Source organism: Plecotus auritus, assembly GCF_963455305.1.
Source record: "Plecotus auritus genome assembly, chromosome: X".
NCBI classification, from domain to species: Eukaryota; Metazoa; Chordata; class Mammalia; order Chiroptera; family Vespertilionidae; genus Plecotus; species Plecotus auritus.
Genome location: NC_137784.1, coordinates 93,009,266 through 93,026,513, shown reverse-complemented (window position 1 = coordinate 93,026,513; position 17,248 = coordinate 93,009,266). Strand labels below are relative to the sequence as shown.

General features: G+C 36.6%; 1 protein-coding gene and 1 pseudogene across 2 annotated transcripts in view; one reads left to right on the top strand and one right to left on the bottom strand.

Annotated features, from left to right (window-relative positions):
* HTR2C (5-hydroxytryptamine receptor 2C) overlaps nt 1-17,248 on the bottom strand; it is a 369,035-nt gene that overhangs the window by 238,664 nt on the left and 113,123 nt on the right. The window lies entirely within an intron of this gene.
* Nucleotides 9,531-9,995, top strand: LOC308239841 (large ribosomal subunit protein uL23-like; annotated as a pseudogene). The gene has a single exon. The product of its transcript is annotated as a large ribosomal subunit protein uL23-like (transcript).

The following is a 17,248-nucleotide window of genomic DNA, read 5'->3' as shown; positions in this document are numbered from 1 at the left end:
TTCATTTTTGAAATTTCTAACAGAACTAAAAAATGCTCCCATTAAATAATCTTTTACTTCTTAAAAACATACAAAATATATATAAGCTTAAATAATCAGATAATCTCTTTGTATGACAAATTTCCCTCAGTAGATGATATTGTAGTCAGCAAACTGTCACTTTTAAAATGCCAGAAGCTATAATCTTCTAGACAACAAGCTTAAAAGAGAGGCAAGGGGTCAAAAACCCTTGCTCCTTAACTTTAAAACTTCAATGGGAAACTGTGAAATTAACAGAAATAGGAAAGTTAAAAATGCTCAAAGTTCTTCTGTCCCTTTGTAACCACTCAGTCCCAGAATCCAGCATTAATTTCTAGATTATTGGTTAGAAATAGAGTACATTGTGCTACCAGTGAGTTTTAAAAGGGAACGTGTAAAATAAAAGAGAGTAAAAAGTTTTCTGTGAATGCCATATTATCTTAGTAGTCTAAGAAAGCAAAAATATAATGGATATTGAAGAATATGAGAAAAAGCAAATTAATAGGTATCCCTAGCTAGAATAAGTCTTCCTTGTCTTAATGTTAAATGAAGCCCTCAACCGTAGGCCCTAAGATCTCCAATAAAGGAATATTTTGTCTCAAACTGAGTATGCAACATTTGATAGGTCATTAAAAATAATCTTAAGTTATATTGCTTTATTAGTTTTTTAAAAGATTTTTTTAAATATATTTTTATTGATTTCAGAGAGGAAGGGAGAGGGCAAGAGAGATAGAAACATCAATAATGAGAGAGAATCATTGATCAGCTGCCTCCTGCACGACCCACATGGGGGATGGAGCCCACACCCTAGGTGGATGCTCAACCACTGAGCCACTGCGGCCAGGCATTGCCTTAATTAGTTTTAACTTTTTATTTTGTCTTCCTGGTGGTCTAGGTGTCACCTTGAAAGGCACTATCATCTTTTCAGTGCTTAGAGTTTACAAGCTTACTTTGACTTGACCCGAATGTAGCCACAAATGCAGAGGACATTTAGGTCTACTGTTAGTAACAGGAATTTAGAGAGTCCCACAAGTAATTTAGCAATAATTTTCTCAATGATGGTTTGTGGTGGCACACACAGGGTCACTTTCCATGTGGATTTTATGGTTATTTCATTAAAAAATATGAGGAGAGTAAAAAAGAAGCATGTGTGGCATGAAAATTGCTGATGACATGAGACAATATTTCAAAAATTAACGCTCATCCAATTCCCTTAGATTTCTTTGGAAGATTCCTGTCTGAATTTTTGGTGAGTTTTCTCTTTGTTTTTGTGTGGTTTTTTTTTAACCTTCCATTCAGCCAACTTTTATTTCAAAGATGGGAGAGTGTAATCCAAGTAGTTATTGATTTTAAACACACCATGGGAATAAATACAGAGTAATATAAATATTACACCTCCTCCTCCTAAAATGTTCTTGACTACTAGGGATACAATATATTATCAGACAAATTTATAACCATCCTATCTTCCCCCCTGTATTGAACATAAAGTTTTTATTTAAAATCACGATTATGACAAGAGAGATAGAATTTGTCTGGTTGCCAGATTTCTCACCAAATGTATGGGCAGTCGTTCGTGAAGATACTGTGTTGATTACTGTGTTAATCTATTATATTGATTTAAGAATGAGAAGTCCAAATATGAATAAAAGATGAGTTTTGGAAGCAGCATTGTTCTTCTTTGAAATTACGTATGATCTTACTAATACAAACCACCCTGATAAGATTAAATTACCTGGTGACATATTAAGTGATCTGAAGCACATGTGCAAGAATTTTAACTGCATACTTATTTAAATATGTAATTTAACAGAATATGCTTGGTAAAGAATATTGACATTGCACTATAATGCCAACTTTAGGTAGACTAAAGAAAATAAGCTTGCTTAAACGTGAGTCTATTAGATATATAAAATAGTACTCATAAAAGCACACAGACAACAATATCTAATAATCCTCTCTGTACCTGTTTTCCAGGAGCACTTTTCAAAGGCTAGTTTGCAAAATCATAATGTCAAGTTTAAAATGATGCTTAGAGAAGAATATCATGTTAGCAATCAACACAATGAAGCTTTGACTGACTCCAAGTAATCTGATTGTTCTGCAGTGTACCCTCTGGCAAGAGTCTTAATTTACCCAATATATAAAATATGTATAATGCCTAGTTTGTCCAAAGATACAAAGCTGTAAAATAATTTCATGAATCCATTTCTAATATTACAAATACTGATGCTTGATATTATAGAAAATCTATACTAATAAAAGGGTAATATGCTAATTAGACCAGACATCTTTCGGATGTCCTTCTGGACAAAGCCACGGTGGTGGGAGGCCAAGGCAGAGGCGGTTAGGGACAATCAGGCTGGCAGGGGAGGGAAGTTAGGGGCAATCAGGCTGGCAAGGGAGGGCAGTTAGGGGGCAATCAGACTGGCAGGGGAGCAGTTAAGCATCAATCAGGCCAGCAGGGGAGTGGTTAGGGGGCGATCAGGCAGGCAGGCATGTGAGCCATTAGGAGCCAGAAGTCCTGGATTGTGAGAGGGATGTCCAATTGTGGGACTGGACCTAAACCAGCAGTTGGACATCCCCTGAGGGGTCCCAGATTGGAGAGGGTGCAGGCCAGGCTGAGGGACCCCCCTCCCATGCACAAATTTCATGCACCGGGCCTCTAGTAATTAATATAACCTTATAGAGGAGACAAATTATTCACAAAAATGTCCATATCTACAAGCTCTCTTATTCATTGTTCACTATGTGCCAGACACATAATGGAAGACTTCTGGAGACCAACATATAAATAAAACATAGTCCTTATCAAGAAGTTCACAATCTTCTATGAAAAACTCATAACAAATATTGCTATCCATTTGCTTACCTGAATTATTTTCTCCATACATTAAGGGCTTTTTGAGTGTCCTCAGAAAATGCACAGCTCACAAAAGTGGGTATTGAATAGACTTAGGGCAAATAACCTGAGAGGAGGAAGTCACTAGATAGCCGCCAAAATGTGCTTAGTTCAAAATATTAACTAATATTAATATTCAAGTTATTCATCATAGCTAAACAAATTAGAATGTGGCTGGGAAAGTAAAGATCTATATAATAAAAGCCTAAGTGACCATTATGGTGGAACAACCAGAATGACTGGTAGCCTTGGTGTGCACTGACCAGCAGGGGGCAGACGCTCAACACAGGAGCTGCCCCCTGGTGGTCAGTGCGCTCCCACGCTCCCACAGGGATGATTGCTACTCAGCCAGAAGCCAGGCTCACAGCTGGTGAGCAAAGAGGTGGTGGCGGGAGCCTCTCCCACCTCTGCGGCACCACTAAGGAGCAGGAAGCCGAGTGGTAAGGAGCAACGAGCAGGTGGGTGGTAAAGAGTGAGAGGTCCCGGACCATGAGAGGGCACAAGCTAAGCTGAGGGACATCCCCTTCTCACCCCCCCCAGTGCACAAATTTCATGCACCGGGACTCTAGTCCTATCTAATAAAAAAGTAATATGCAAATTAACCATCACTCCGCTACACCCATAAGCCATGCCCACAAGCCACGCCCACAAGCCAATCAGGAGTGAATATGCAAATAAACCCAACCAAGATGGCTACAGCCACAGAGAGCAGGAGGGAGGCTTGGATTTCCCGGCGATGGAGGAAGCCAAGCTTTCCGCCTGCCCTTGCTGGCCTAGGCCTCCATTCAAGGCTACAAAGTTTCAATGATAGAAGATACATAAACCCAAACAGAAATGGCAGCAGCCACGGAGCTGGAAAGAGCAGGAGGCTAGGGTTGACCCCGGCGATGGAGGAAGCCAAGTTTTCCACATACCCTGGCTGGCCCAGGCCTCCCTTAAGGCTACAAAGTTTCAATTATAGAAGATACATAAATCCCAATAGAAATGGCTGCCGCCATGGAGCAAGCAGAAGGCTTGGCTCCGCTCCAGGCTACAAAGTTTCAATTGTAGAAGATAAATAAACCCCAGATACCAGGGCCTCCGCTTGGGTTGCCAGGGGGAGTGGCCGGCCTGCAAATCACCACAGGGCTCTCGCCCAGGCCGCCCCATGCCCCAAGGGAACCCGCACCTGATCCAGGACACCCTTCAGGGCAAACCAGCTGGCCCCCACCCGTGCACCAGGCCTCTATCCTATCTAATAAAAGAGTAATATGCAGACTGACCATCACTCCAACACACAAGATGGCTGCCCCCATGTGGTCAAAGATCCTGCCCCCATGTGGACACAAGATGGCCACCACAAGATGGCCAGCAGGGGAGGGCAGCTGGGAGGGACCAGGCCTGCAAGGGAGGGCAGTTGTGGGCGATCAAGCCTGCAGGGGAGGGCAGTTAGGGGTGACTAAGCCAGCAGAGGAGGGAAGTTGGGGGCGACCGGGCCTGCAGGGGAGGGCAGTTAGGGGTGACTAGGCCTGCAGGGGAGGGCAGTTGGGGGGGACCCAGGCCTTCAGGGGAGGGCAGCTAGTGGTGACCAGGCCTGCAGGGGAGGGCAGTTAGGGGCAAACAGGCTGGCAGGGGAGCAGTTAGGCATCAATCAGGCTGGCAGGGGAGTGGTTAGGGGGTGATCAGGCTGGCAGGCAGAAGTGGTTAGGGGCAATCAGGAAGGCAGGCAGGCGAGCAGTTGGGAGCCAGCAGTCCTGGATTGTGAGAGGGATGTCCAATTGTGGGACTGGACCTAAACCAGCAGTTGGACATCCCCTGAGGGGTCCCAGATTGGAGAGGGTGCAGGCTGGGCTGAGGGACACACACCCCCGTGCACGAATTTCGTGCACCGGGCCTCTAGTATGAAATAATAGACAAAGCACCTGTCAGAGTCCCTACCACAGATACGGTTCTCAAAATATTCAGTGTAAGGGGACAATTGTAGAAACTACACTATTGGTTGAAACAAAATGGAGGGTCAAGAACAAACTAAGATTTTTTCTCAACTCCAAATTTGCCATTCATTAAGGCTTTGCAAATAATCTAAAAACTCAAGTTACAGAGATATAAAATTATTTTTAAAACATACAGTTAAATATTTGTATTATTTTTTTTCATTTGTTTCTACAAAAAATTAGTTCTCCATAAGGAAAATTATCTTAATAGCTTCAAATGAAACCTGTATGCCCTGCCTCTATGGCTCAGTGGTTGAATATCAACTTATGAACCAGGAGGTCACAGTTCGATTCCTGGTCAGGGCATATGCCCAGGTTGTGGCTCAATCCCCAATGGGCATGCAGGAGGCAGCCAATCAATGATTTCTCTCTCATCATTGATGTTTCTATCTCTCTCTCCCTCTCCCTTCCTCTCTGAAATCAATAAAAAATGTATTTTTTAAAAATGAAACCTGCAGTCAACTGAATACACCAATATATCAGAAAATTAACAATTGTGCACATAAATCACAGATATTATAATTTCTAATGTATTACTTCCCAGGATGCTGCTCAAGGAGATTAAAAAAGGAAAAAATGTGATTATTACTGAATATTAGTCTCATAAAAACACATAAAATTTTACAAAATAATCTTATATGAAGAAAAAAAATGTTCTGCTCTAATAATATTAATTTATTTGTATGCTTACTTCTGACATCTTTCAGTAGTCAATGCTGACATTGGAGTTATTATGATACATATTTTAATTATTTTTCAAAGCAGACACATATTTTTAGCTCAACCAAGATTTTAGTATCCTTGTTTGGGAAAACTATTAGGGTTCAACACTATTTTATGAAGGAAAGAAATCCTTAACTATGTCCTGGAAAAAATCCAAAATATACTGTTAATCTAGATCCTGAATTAAAACATTGAACATCTTATCACATATGCTCTTGTGCCATTATAAAAAAATCTCACAGCATTCTTTCCAGGAGCAATTAGAAGTCTACTGGAAAAACACTGTCACTTGTAAAAGGGACATTTTTGGAAATTGTTGAGATTTTATAAATTTCAAAATAATGCAAAAATCTGAAAATATAAATTACATACATATATCTAGAGACATACTTGGATAATTTCAAGAAATTTTATTGTGCTCAATAAATGTGCTAGCAATGCAGAATACAATCTATAATAATAAAAGGGTAATACGCTAATTAGGCCAGATGTCATTTCAGACATCCTTCCTGATGAATCTGGGGCCTGAGGGAAGCCTACCTGGGTCCTGGGTGGCCAGAGGAGGGAAGGAAGCTCTGATCCTGGGTGCCAGAGGGAAGCCAGTGCTGGCAGCTGGGGGAAGGAAGGCCTACTCTTGCACGAATTTCCATGCATCAGACCTCTAGTTCATTTAATAAGAAGAAAAATCTCCCAAAGTAGCATGTATAATACAAATAACTGTGATTTTATTTCATGTTGAAAAAATTAGACCAAATACTGTAAGAGAGATATATTGAATTCAGTCAAAGCTGACAGAAAAAGAAAACTATATTTTTTATAAAAATAATTTCAAGTAGTAAATTCTTAAATATAAAAATTAATCACCTTGCTGACTACATTATTCCCTATCTGTGTATTTCTCATAAATCATATTGAGTTGGCTATGATTTCTGAAGTGACTAATGTAGAAGATTGCTTAAAAAGAGTGAAAAGGGGATGAAAATAAATTTAAAATGACTGGGATATATTACATTTATGAAAAAACAAAATAGATGAGGTAGGTAAGCATGTAAAATTATGGGAAACAGTATGTTCCTCTGATCTGTCTGTATATTTTTTGTTGGACATTTCTACCCTAAAACTGTCCAATAAATAATTAGTTGTTGAATAAAATGAACAGGGCTTGGAACACATATGGAGTTCATCTTGGGTGTTCATAATAAAAACATTTCTATGTAAAATGCTTGGATTTCATCATGTGGAAATTGTTAGTAAATGGAAACCAAGAAAAAAAAATGAATTCTTCCTTAGGCTTTCAAGTGTGAAGGAAAAGAAACAATTTCATTAATTATCCTTTTCTTTTTTAAAAGATCAATGTGATCTTGCCAAGGAAAAGGTAGGTGGAACAATTCCAAAATCTGAGATAGAAAGAACTAGTGATATTCTTTGTTAAAACTTTAATTTAAAAATGTAGTAAAATTTGATTGCTAATTATAATTAAGTCTTAACACAAAATGACATTTCCCCCTAGTGTTTTGCTTGGTCATACCATTATTTGCTTATTTTTTTCATAGGTAGAAAAATGACTAAGCTTTAGACATAAGATGTTGCAAACTGTACAAAAGAATAAAGTGTTCTCATTATAGTTATTTTTCTCCTTGTTTTTCTTTTGAATGGTAACACCCACTCTTACAATATTTTAGTTTGTCAAATTATAACTACATATTTTGATGAAATCCCAATTTCTTCTGAAACTTCACCCTGATTAAAGTCAGGTTGACACTAACAAAAAACTTAACTTGAGGCTACAACGAATGGAAAGTTGCTGACCAAGCAGGCTTCTGTTTTTCTTTATTACTTACTCATAGACAACAAAAGCTGCATTTTCTTAAAAAAAAAAAAAAAAAAGGAGGATCAAGCAAGTCCAACAGAGATATTTAAAAATAATCCTGGATGTTGTCTTGAATACAGGAGAACTGCCTATCTAGATTAAGTAATAATTTCTGTCCTTCCCATAGCATTTATTTTGTGGATATCTTTTGGTATAGTGATTGCTCTTCCTTTTCTAAATCTCAGCTGAAATATTTAGACTCTTGGTCAGCAGTTCTCAACTGGAAGTGATCTTACCCCTCAGGAAATACTTGGCAATGTCTAGAATCATTTTTTTATTCTGATGATTGAAAGAGTGTTCCTTTTGGCATATAGTGGGTGAAGGCTAGGAATGCTGAGAAACAATCTGCAATGCATAGAACAGTCCCCCACAACAAAAAATTATTTGGTCCAAAATATCAGTAAATTATTAGTGCTGATGCCTAGCTATAATGTGCCAGTCACTTAATCCCTTTTTATTTATAGTAATTCTTTACTAAGAGATTTTAGGGTTCTGTATTCAATATGTATCTCACATATATGAGCTCTTTTTATTTTATTTTATTTTTTAATTACATTTTATTGGGGTGACATTAGTCAACATGAACATATAGGTTTCATGTGTGGATTACTATATTACAAAATCTGTATAGGGCACATGGTCCTATATCAGTTCTTTTTAATCTATTTTCCATTAAAATCTCTTAAGAGACAGGAAGCCCTACAACATTCTACATAGAGGTCTTATAATAGTCACCTGAAGCTATTTTATAATTCTCCATATGGTTCTGCTTCCTTTTCATTACTTATATGATATATGCCTCTATTTATTTTCCAAATGATGCATTTTTATTCCCAAAATTCTTCTTGAACACCTAAATGCAACATTCTGTTAGTCCTCTAGTGTTTCAAAATTCAGTGGCTAATAAACTGTAAAACTCTTGATTACCTTCAACAACAAAGAGAGATATAGCAGACAATTCTATACTGGAACTGCCTCACCCAAGAAAAAATATTTATTTTTTTAAAATCCATTATCACATTTTTGAATTCAATTTTTATAATTCTTTTTATTTAATTTGCTTTTCTATGATGATTAGGGACTTTGAGCATCCTTTCATATGTCTATTGGCCATTTGTATGTCATCTTTAGAGAAATACCTATTCAGATCCTCTGCCCATTTTTTAAATTGGATTTTTTGTTTGTTTTGTGTTTAGTTTATGAGTTCTTTATAAATTTCAACCATGTTTTATAAATGACCACTTTCTTCATGTGTTTTGTTTCTTGTGATCAGGTTAATACATTGATCTTAAGTGAGCATTAAATGGGTTAAATCAAAATAGAGTTTTCAAAGCCATTAGCATTGAAAATCTTTAATTTCAATATTTTGCATAGAATTACAGAAACTGAGAATTTTGAAATTTCAGAGTTCTTTGTTGTAGAGATTAAAAATTAAAGGAAAAGAAATTAGCAAGTTCATCTTATGTACCAAGTGCTTTATATTTATCTTATTAAAGCCTCTCTTACAATCTCTGTGAAAAAGTGCCATTAACACCAATTTATATAGAGAGAAACTGGGTATAGATGGATTAAGTAAGTGACCAGGATTCTACTTTAGGCTTGTTTGAAAACCTAAAGCAAAACACAAAATTTTAAAAAATGGTGTTTTGATAAACAACTAAATATGCAAAGTAGATTAATTTATGTCAGCCTATTTCAAATGTAACTATAATAACTAGCTTATAAGTAGGTTCTTTAACAAATGAGGATTTCATTAATTCATCAAACTTTAATTAAGTACCTGCTATATATGATACATGATAAGAGATATAAAAATGATTAAACAACCTCCTTATTCCTTGAGGACCTCACAGTTGATTGAGGGGACTGCATAATTAAAGTGCAACACAGGGTAGCAAATATTATAACAAAACTCTGGACAAACTAGTAGCTGGAAGGGGTGGAGTAGGACAGAATAGACATGCTTCTTCCATATCCTTGGTGGGGGTATCTATGATAGCCCCATTTTACCTAGATATATAAAATATTTTTGCTTTTTACGAAGATGGCCCTAAAAGCTAAGAAGGAAGTCCCTGCCCCTCCCAAAGCCTAAGCCAAAGCAAAGGCTTTGAAGGCAAAGAAAGCAGTGTTGAAAGGCGTCCACAGCCACAAAAGAAGATCCGCATGTCACCCACCTTCCGACTGCCAAAGACACTAATGCTCCGAAGGCAGCCTAAATATCCTAGGAAGAGCGCACCCAGGAAATAAGCTTGACCACTATGTCATCATCAACTTTCTCCTGACTACCAAGTCAGCCATGAAGAAGATAGAAGACAATAATACACTTGTGTTCATTGTGGGTGTCAAGGCCAACAAGCACCAGATCAAACAGGCTGTGAAGAAGCTCTATGACATTGATGTGGCCAAGGTCAACCCCCTGATCAGGCCTGATGGAGAGAAGAAAGCAAATGTTCGACTGGCTCCTGACTCTGGTGCTTTGGATGTTGCCAACAAAATTGGGATCATCTAAATTGAGTCCAGTTGCTTAATTCTAGTTCTAAAAATTTTACACTGTAAAAAAATTTTACCAGTAATAGCTTACTGGTAAATGATCATATTAGTGATATTACTCCACAAAACTCTACTATATTAAAATAAGTTCTCTTTATTTGTATTCTCCTTTGTGTATATGCTCTACATTTTATACTTACAAAACACTCTTTGGGATTAGTATTATGTTTATTTTACAGATGAAGAAATTTAGGTTATGAGTCTTTCCCAAAGCCACACAGTTAATAACTGACAGGATAAAGAAACAAATTTTGTCACAATGAATGTCATGTTTTCAGTTTCTTTGTATGCTTTGTGTACTTTCTTTATCCTCTTTCATATCACTTCTTTCTGTCAGTCCTTTCACTTACTTTTTTCATTCCTCTCTTTATCCCTATATCTTACCTAACAAACATAAAACACCAAAACATGTATTTTGCTTTATTTGGCATATATAGTAAAATTTTTATATTCTTATTTTTAATTTAAAAGGTGAAGGAATATTGTATTATTTATCTGTAAAAACAACATGTTTCTTTCTACTTATGTGATCTTTGATAGCAAGAAATGTCTCTCCTAACTCTGAACTCCTTTTAACCCTTTCACTTGGCTCCATTCACATGTTTCTTTTCATATTCTCCCTTGTATTATATTATGTTTATGCTCCAGAGGCCTAGCACAGTGCTTTGTACATAGTAGCCACTCAAGAAATATTTGTTGAATAAGTTTTAAGTAAGCCATTGACTTAAAAAAAAAAAGACTCTCGGAAACTTTAATGAAGTCTCTCCTTTCAGTTGCATTCATATCTCTAAAAAGCAAAATGCTATCATATTAATGCTAATTACAGGAAACAACTATTGCCAATCAATTCTTCCTTCAAGATCAAATATTTGAGCTTAACAATCTGAAAATGTATGTTGATATTTTCTTTCATTTTATGCTGTAATAAGGGAGATTGTAAAATGAGTCAAAAGACCAGGCCAAACGATACAATTTAAAAAATCACAGTCCAGTTACCTGAACTAATTTTTCTGTTTTAAAATCAGAGTTATTCACTTTTTTAAAAAATCACTTTCTGGTTAACCTACACATTTTGAACTCATGAAGAATCTTTTCACCAAAGGAGATCTAAACACTTTAAACTAGTTTTTGCAATCATTCCCATGAAAGAATTAAACAGGCTTGGGGATTCAATTAAGAGATTTTAAATATGATAGCACAGAGTTACTCCATACATTAATGGGTCATTCCTGGACCTTTTCCACAAACTCCTACTGCCCCTACAGTTGCAATTAGTGTACACCTGCAGTCCTCCAGTTCTCCCCCTCCAGCTAGTTTCCAACTACTTCATCTATGCACCTGCAACACCAGGCATCCCTGCTCTCAGCAGGAAAAGGGATCAGAAAGCAGCCCATCAAGCTCAGAGATCTGTTTTCTAAGCTGACATTCGGGGATTCTGCAGCCTTATTTCTGCTGAATATTGGAGTCAGGCTGCTCCCATCCACTTCTACTTTTATCCAAGGGCCAACAACCTGATTGGCTCCTGACAATGAATGCTTTCAACTCTTTAACACCACCTGAATCTCCCAGCTTGAAGGATTTCAATGGATTTTCTCATTTGTACGGATTGGCACTACAGATCCATTAATGGCATAGGCACATTTGATTTCTTGGTTCTCAAACACTTGACAAGCTCTTGACCTCTGGCACTACATGGGATATAAAGTTCTGATTTGCCACTCTGTCCAACTCTTCCTCTTCCAGCTTCTGCTTGTCTAACGATACCATATTACTGCCTATAGAACCAGCAATGGGAATAAAAGTTCTTAATTTCTGGCTTATTCTTACATGAAAGGGACAAATACTGAAAAAATTGTTAGTCACTTCTTCGGAATTATTTCTGAAGGAATTATTTCTCTGTGAAAATAAAGACAATAACCTAGAAGAAATGTAGTATTTCTCTTTTAGGGAAGATTCAGACTTTCTTTAGCAAAAAAATAAAGCCTCAACATTGTTCTGTTGTACTTTCTGTCTTAAGGTTTCAAAATTTCCAAGCTAGTAGTGATACTAGTTTTTCCTAACAAGTTGTAGTCATCTTGGAAAAATACATTTTATAAAACAACATATTTATTTGTACCAATATATTGGGAAGTAATTTGTTTTAAACATGTAAAAATACCAAACTGAATCCAAACTATATATCTATCAATGTAGATAATTGCAATAAAATTCCTTAAGACATAACCTGCAATACAGTAAGAGTTCAGTAAATATTTGTTAAAACAAGAAATCACTGGAGTTTCTCAAACTAGTTGAGATTTTGTCAAGAATTTATACAGAATTAAGGAGGATGCAAGATAGAGAAAATAAAAGAGAAACTTCAAATAATTGTTCAAAAACTTGCCTTGTTAAAGATACAGAGCTAACAAAGAATCAAAGAGAAATATGATAAACATGGAAGTTTTATACAGAAATTCTTTGTAATTAACATTTCTCATCAGTCTGCGACAAAGCAAAGTAAACCTAATTTCAATATTAAGTAGGCTACATCACCACTATTGTTTTGTCACTTCTGACATTCAGTATCAGGAATTTGCCAATGTGATTTCTATGTTAGCACAGTCCTGTACATAAGATGGAAGAGCATATGCCCATTTCTAGATTACACATATTTGTTTGCCGTTGATTTGCATATAATTAGTATTTTATTTTATTTATTAAGGTATTACATATGTGTCCCCATCCCCCTTTGCCCCCCACCCCCCACTCAAGCCCTCACCCCCGCTGGTGTCTGTGTCCATTGGTTATGCTTATATGCATGCATACAAGTCCTTTGGTTAATCTTCCCCCCTTACCCCCACCTTATGTAAAAATTTCCAAGGGAACCAAAGAAGAAAGCGTTCTAATATATCTTTTAAAGAATCTTTCTCACTGTGTGACCTGTTCTACAAGGTACTCCATCAATTTTAGCCTCAATTTCCTTTTCCATAACATGGAGTTAATAACAGTGCCAATCTCATAGAGTTATTATGAAGACTGAGAATGATAGAAATTAAGATTATTATTGTTATGAATATTATTGTGATTGAGGATTAGAGTGAAGAAATAAAATGGAGTCACTATTGTCAAGATGTTAAATTACTAAAATCAAGTACATGGGGACATGAGGAAATGATTCCATTCTTATTTTAACTAGCCTGGGAACTTTTGAACTTTCCAGTCCTATGTCAATGCCTGGATATGCATCAAACCTACATATAACCTTCTTATTATCTCCTGAAGGACTAAGGAAATAATGTATCCTGACATTCATTATCCAGACCACTGGTCCAAGAGGATTACCATCTCACACTGATCCAGAGGATAAGGATACAGGACTGATACTTCTCAAGAATGTGTTTTTTACTATATGAACTCTTAGCTTTTCTTTCTCTGTTGGGACACTCTGGGTATTGCCTAGTTGTGTTTCTGGTTTGCAAACCCTTAAGACCGTTAAATAAATCTCTATCATTTATTTCTAGACAAAGCCTCCAAGCTCTTTTTTTAAAATCCTCACCTGAGGATATTTTGTCCATTGATTTTCAAAGAGAATGGAAAGGAGAGGGGGCAGGAGAGAGAGAGAGAGGAGAGAAACATAGATGTGAGAGACACATCAATTGGTTGCCTCCCACACACACGCCCTGAATGGGGGTTGAGGATTAAACTTGCAATCCAGATATGTGCCTTTGACCAAGAATCAAACCCTCAACCCTTCATTGCACAAGCCAACACTCTAACCACTAAGCACACTGGCCAGTGCTCCAGGCTCTTTTTTAATGCATTCAACATGATAAAATAAAAAGTGTTACCCATTGAATAGATACCTGTTTAATGAGCAAACTCCTGTTCATATATAGGATGCAGTGTAGGGTGTTGGTCGTGTTTTTCAATATACAACAAAAGTATTACATAATTCTTTACATTTTTCTAGTAGTGTGTTAAAGTATTAATGTTTTCATTACAGAAAATGAATCAAATAACACATTGAATGCTTCTTGTTTTCAATCTGTATTAGCTGAGTTCTATTTTTATGATGTTTATCTCAAACTAACCACGAAATAATATACAACAGAGCCCTTGCTCTATTATCCAAGAATCAATAATTGACTATTTAGTTGCTAATTTACTCAATATGGAGTAAAAGAATGGTTTATGATTCATCTATTTTTGTTTGTGACTAATTTCCTATATCATAGTCTTTTAAAGTGTTTTCATCATATTCTATTTTTATATAGAACTAGCTTTGTTAGATTTGAAACATTTTTTGTTAGATTACATGAAAATGATATACAGAAAAACATCCTGAAGCAGATGGAAAACAGTCAGACAGTCAAAATCATGTAGTGCTAGTTTTAGTATCTTTTAGTACATTCTGGAGGGGAAAAGAAAAAATGGAAAGGAAAGCTCTCATGTGTTGAACATGAGGCACTATGCTAGGAACGTCCACATGTTAAGATATTTAATTCTTGCCCTCAATTTTTAAAGTAAGAAATGGCTGGATTGCAAATGGGAAACTCTTAACCAGATTAACATTTGCATCTCAGACAGTCAGAAGAACTGTCATGATCATCTTTAGTACTCTAAAGAAAAATGCTGTCTTTCCAGGGCGCTGCTAAGATATGTTGGCCAAAATAATTCCTCACCCAGGAAACAGACTTTTCAGATAGTGATAGACATCACAGATGCTTTGGTTGGAAATTACACACAAAGTTGTAGTGCTGCTGTCTCTATTGTTTGAATAAAAAATATAAAGTATGTCTCCAGAGCTGTCAAATGGATATTGCTTATAAATACTGATATTTAGAAAAATGAGATGTTATCTTATAAATGATAGGAATTTTCCCCAGCAATAACTGCAAACTTAATTTCATTTTAAAAAAATTACTGCATCACAGGCCAAACTTAACCTGCCAGTTTGCAGTTCCACTCAAACTATTATGTTACTGATGAATAGCAGGACTGGTGTTGTATTAAAATTACAGTAAGTACTAGTTTATGGTCTAATTTCTTTGCATTGTTTTGGTTATAATGCAACATTTGATGCTTTATAAATCACATGCATGCCTCCATTTGGGGGAAATGATGCTGTCTTTGTAGTCATACAGAAATGGTAGCCATGCAGGTGTTCCCAATATTCCCTTTACTGATAAGGCCCTCGCCAGCCAAATTGCAGTAACAAAATCCACTGGATCTTATTTGTTAAACAAAAAGGCGTTTTATCTACCAATTTAAAGTAAGAAAAATGTACTCATATCTCCTCATTTCAAGGAATTGAGTTCATGTAAATATGGAAGCCAAATAGATGTAACATTAGAAACCAGAATAACAAAGTTAACTTTCTCTCCATATTAGGCAGAGCTTTCCTGGATCACAATCATACCCTAGAAGGTACATCTGCATGGCAAGGAAAAGTTAGATAATATATGACATTTGCCACCAAATCTCTCTCTCTCTCTCTCTCTCTCTCTCTCTCTCTCTCTCTCTCTCTCTTAATGTTTTTAAAAGAGCTGTTGTCTGAATTGTCAAAACTTTTTAGAAAGTAAGCATTTGTTCAGATTTTCCCTCTTCTAAATAAATTATTTAAAAAATAGTTGTAGCCAAAACCGGTTTGGCTCAGTGGATAGAGCATCGGCCTGCGGACTGAAGGGTCCTAGGTTCGATTCCGGTCAAGGGCATGTACCTTGGTTGCGGGCACATCCCCAGTGGGAGGTGTGCAGGAGGCAGCTGATCGATGTTTCTCTCTCATCGATGTTTCTAGCTCTCTATCCTTCTCCCTTCCTCTTTGTAAAATATCAATAAAATATATTTGTTTAAAAAAAATAGTTGTAGCTCTAGCCCACATATGTGGCTTAGTTGGTTGAGTGTCATCCTTTGCACCAAAAGGTTGCCAGTTTGATTCCTGGTACATGTCAGTGTTGAAGGTTCAATCTCCAGTAGGGGCGTGCAGGAGGCAGACTATCAATATGATATATCTCTCTCATTGATGTTTATATATCTCTCTCCCTCTCCCTTCCTCTCTCTATAAAAATCAATTAAAAAATATTTAAAAATACATAGTTGTAAAGAACAGCATTTGCCTCTAGTTTGAGAGAGACTGAACTATTATAATGCAAAGTGGACCTGCTTCAAATAAAATGTTACTAGGATTGCTCTGATTCTGCAAGGCTATTATCCTTTCCCTCTTCAATATCTTGTTTTCTTATCTTGCTGCAAATTTGTATAATGACAGAAGACAAATGCATAATTTTTTTTTTATATTTTCAATTACTTAAGTAAAGCATTCACTGCTTCAGAAATAGAACTGATTAAAGACCTAGTGACTACACTATCTTACCAAGAAGCACCATCTCCCTAAGATAGTAGAAATTAGGAAATTTCACAAGTCATGGGTTGTGAAGACTGTATGGTGCCCCACAACATATTACTAAAGGCTATTGTTTAAGCCTTATATGGCTGTTTTATAGCTTTGTACAATGAGTTTGTAATTGGAAATTAATAGTTATTTAGCATTTTCATAAGTGCTTTCTAAGTAGTAACTTCTGGGGATACAAAATGAAATAAACATGTTTTAGAGAAGTGTCTAGTAGGAGAAATAGAAAAATAAGTGGGAAATTGCAAGTCAGTGACTTATATGCTATGATGGAGGTACATTCAAGGTGTTATGAAATCCAAAAGGAAACACAACTCATTAAGGCATAGGAGTTTTAAAAAGCTTCCTTATAGTAAGTGAGTTTTGAGAGATAAATAAGAATTGGTTAGAAGAGACTTAAGATGGGGGTGAGAAGTGTTATCTGAAAGTTTGGTTCTTCTTTTTTTTCCTTCTGCTCTTTTAGTATTGAATCTTTCCATATAATAGGTAGATCTAAAGATGAAATTCCCACACTTTTCTGGCCAGAAATAAAAATCTGCTAAAATTGAGATTTTCTTCATCTATCTAATACTCAATTTTCCTATTTCAGTGAGTGATACTTTCATCTAAGAGTAAGTGATAAAATAGTGTGGTTTATTTTGCCCTAGCTAGTTTGGCTCAGTGGATAGAGAATCAACCTGGAGACTGAAGGGTCCTGGGTTCAATTCTGGTCAAGGGCACATGCCTGGGTTGTGGGCTCAATCCTCAGTAGAGGGTGTGCAGGAGGCAGCCAATCAATGATTCTCTCTTATCATTGATGTTTCTATCTCTCTCTCCCTCTCCCT